Here is a 4382-nt window from a genome sequence, read left to right on the forward strand (position 1 = left end):
CCTGCAATTGTCTCCTCTGTTATATATGTCTAGACGTACGTAAATTACCTAGAACTTGACAATATAGTAATGTATACCATTTAGTATATATATCGTAATAGATTATAGTAACATTAATATATTTTTTTCATATATTATAACTGTTATACTGCTGTTTGTTCGAAATTTTATTTAGCCGCGGAAATTTTATTGTAACTTTTAGAACCTACAGCGCCATCTTGTTCTGCTTATGTACATTAATCATAAGTAAAAACATTCCGTAAGACACCTAGAGCCATCTAGTGTCAGATAATAATACCGTATCGACTTGTATTTTTAATACTAATAAAAGCAGTTGTGTAAGGTTTTTATAAAAATCATATTTTTTTTAATACGGTTAATTTGGTAAAGGGTATTCTTTATTCGTGGTTTCTTTATTATGTTGTAATATTCAGATTAATAATTACGCAATCAATACCTACATAATTTTTTCGAAAGTGCTTTTTGTTTATGAACATGAATGGACCTAGAGGAAGAAGGACAAGAAAACCTTAATAAAAGCTGGTTAGAAGATATAGAAACCTTAGGAAGCGAATGGAGAAAGAAAGCCATGAATAATTTAATACGTTAATGAAGAGATATTTGGAAAAATGTCGCCGCCTTTACCCGTGAAGGGGTCAAAGACCAAGACCTCAATCAATCAACAGAAGGAAGTTATGGTATTGCGTAAAAATATTATTTAACATAAATCTATATATATATAAGAAAAATGGTCTTCGTTTGAGGCCTAAAACGTCACACCTAAACCACTGATCGTATCGACATGAAACTACTGCTATCCGATCCTAGATGGTTTATGGTTATTTATTTTTTAAATTCCAACGTTCCTTAATTTTTTTATTGCTGTTTTACTTTTATGAAAATTTATACATACGGACTTCACCGCGGAAACATTCGGGGAGGCTTCCTAGAACCTCAAAACGTTAACATCTGTTAAAAACTCGATAATAATGAAACATAAAATTTTATTTATTTCCTATTTTAATTCGCCCAGCAAAGCGGGCGGGAAACGGCTAGTCTATTATATAACAAATCTAAACTCTATATTCCACATTTCTAAAAATTGGAAATAAACGGGTTTTATTGTTATAGTTGAACAAGAATGGATTATTGTAGGGGTAACCAAAAAGGTTTTCATTCCGGAAAACTGAACATTCTCTGGGGTAGCCTAGCAAAATGTTTCATGTTGGTACGTACTAGAAAGGTAGGCTAAGTAAAATCACATTAAGGAGGAACGAAGTTCGCGGGGGCAGCTAGTAATAATAATGATAAAGCCACTTTTATTCCATAGAATAAGAAGTACAAATCCAGATGGGTGTTAGTTTTGTTACTCTACACTTAGTCTACGTTAGTTATTGTCATTTGCATTACTACGTGTATTCTGCAGTATGGACCCCTTTTGGATAAAAACCTCCTTCATTCCATTTGGATCTGTTCTTTTCTCTCTCCATTCTTTTCTCCCCAGAAACCTTTATGATGTCGTCGATGTTTCTTTTTCTTGAGGTCCCCTCCAACTTCGGCGGTCCATCTTTTGTCTTTACACCCTACAATATGGCCTGCCCATTTCCATTTCAGTTGTAAGGCCTGGGTTAGCGCGTCTGAGATCTTAGTTTTGGTCCTGATTTGGTCACTTTATAAGTTTTTGATTCTTAGGAATCCGTTCTATTTCTCTGTCATTACTAGTCAGCTTTGCAATGGCGTTACAATAGGCTGGCAAAATGCCACGGGCCCCCGACCCAAGAGGGCCCCTGCCCATGAGTTATTATGTTGTATGGATGAATGTGAAGTCTCCAATACGCATTGGGCTAGCGTGGGGACTACAGACCATTCCCTCTCGAATAAGATGGCCTATGGCCATTAGTCGGACATATACAACGTGTAATTGAGTACGCTGAAAATCTCGAAATTTATTAAAATTAAACTGAGTACGGACGATTTTTACTGATAAAAGAATTGCCACAAAAGAAGATTTGCCACGGGCCCCAGATGGTATAGTTACATCACTGCAGCTTTGACTTCACTCTTTCCGTAAACGTCCAGGTTTGACTCCCGGAAGACCAGGAATGGGAGGAAGCTATGCCACTTTGGCATGAAGGACAAAAACAGCCCCATGTCAAATGACCTTGTTTAGTTTTAATCATAAATATTCTTTATAAGTAAACAGGACAGGATGCGTTTAACTGAATTGTCAAAGTTAAATCGAATCATTTATTTCAATAAGGCCTATTTAAAAGGCACTTTTAAAAGTCAAAGTTACAAGTCAATGCTTTTTAAATATTTTTATATTAAAGAAACAATGTCTCTGAAAATAAAAAGGACAAGAAAGGGGCGACTTCCCTTCCAAAAGTTTCATATGAAGAATAATGGGCAAGAAACTCCACACTTTCTCCTTTAAAATAGTTTTTAACAATATTTTGTATACATTGATTTAGTATGTGAAGAGAAAAAAACTACTACACTAAAATAAAATAGTCGCAGGGTGTTATCAAAAACAATGCAGCATATAACTAAATTATTAGATGTTGCTCACATATACACAAATATTGCAACTATAGATTTTCTTTATAAATGAGAAACGAATATCTATAACAAATTGTTAATGTTTTTCCGGGAATTGAATTGGCACCAAAACCTAGTATTATTTTGCAACTCCAAATAATACTTTTATTAGTAAATAATTCTCAGTCAGTGAACAGTTTCTAACTGGTATCTAATTTAGTGCCTTTGCGATCGAGGCAGCTCGCTTTGACTCCACGTTAAATTTGCAACAATCCGAAATCAGGCGGAAAACTATCGAAGTTTGGACTAAATTAACAACAAGTTTCAAGCAGTATATAACTGCAACATCTTCGTCCAAGATTTAATAAGAATTCTTTATTAATCTGATGCAATTTTTAATATACATTAATAAGATATATAAAAATGAAACCCGTTTTCCGTTGTCACTACATAAGGCGTTTGACATAACATTGACAGAATGCGTGCTGCAAATATCGTCAAAGAGGATGTAAGAAAATGAATATCGTTTAAAATAAATGCTTCGATCGGTGTTATTATATTGATAATATAATAATACGCGAGCCAGAAAAACAAACAAAGAATGTTGTATAACATAAAGTATTAGAATAATAAACACTTTGTTTCTGAAATATTTTTTAATTAATTATACCAATTTGAAATCAATATTCGGTCAATTCGTGTGATAAAAAAAAAAAAAAGTATATCTATATCTATCTATAGTTAAGACAGAACAACGTCTGTCGGGTCCGCTAGTTAATAATAAAACTTAATAAAGTAAACGTTTAATAGCTTGCAAGGCAGTGGCACATTGTGTGTTTAAAGTTATATGTAGTGTATATATGTATATAAAAAAAATTGTGTAATTTATTTTCTTAAAAATATCTAATATATAAAATTCTCGTGTCGCGGTCTTTGTAGTTAAACTCGTCCAAAACGGCTTGACCGATTCTCATGAAATTTTGTGTGCATATTGGGTATGTCTGAGAATCGGACAACATCTATTTTTCATCCCCCTAAATGTTAAGGGTAGTCCACCCCTAAATTATTATTTATTAGTTTTTAGAAAAAAAAAATTATTATATAGCATTAAAAATACATACAACCCCTAATTTTCACCCCTCTGATCAACCCCTATTTTTTATTAACATGGCAAAACGACGTTTGCCGGATCAGATAGTATATATATAACAGTACATATTAAGTTTACTTTGTTCTTTTGCAAGAAATAAAAAGGCTTTTTTCTTTTATTTTATTCATTTTTCTGTATTATTTTAAGTAACACAACTATGAGCAAAACGAACACAGTGTATATTGTACAATTTTTGAAATTCGAATTTGGAATTTGATTTGCGGTGTCCTCGTAAATTGGCGTATATATCCCAAAAACAAATTTGTATAAAAATTCCGTATAATACAGAAACCTGATGATGTTCTCTGGAAGCTCACACGTTAGCCCGGCTGTTTGTTAAGCCCTCGAATTATGTTGCGCCCGGGGGAGCCGTACGGGAAGCAACGAAACAAATTTTACTTTTTCACTCAGAATTTACTCCTGACTGGGTAAGCAGAAATTATTGTCTACCTCAATAAATCGCTCAAGATTATCCAAGAGTATATCCGGTTTCTTTGGTTTAAATATTCTTTAACTATATAACAGACAAAATGGATTAGAACCGTTGTCTAATAACTTATAAAATAATTGTAAATACATTTATTTATTTATTTATTAACACTTCGTTGTACGCAGAAATATAATACAATTTATATAGGGTAAAATTTTCATGGATGAAACGCAATAATAGTAATATTAGCGTCACGAAGATGTG

The sequence above is a fragment of the Pieris napi genome, chromosome 23 (genome assembly GCF_905475465.1).
Source record: "Pieris napi chromosome 23, ilPieNapi1.2, whole genome shotgun sequence".
Taxonomy (NCBI): Eukaryota; Metazoa; Arthropoda; class Insecta; order Lepidoptera; family Pieridae; genus Pieris; species Pieris napi.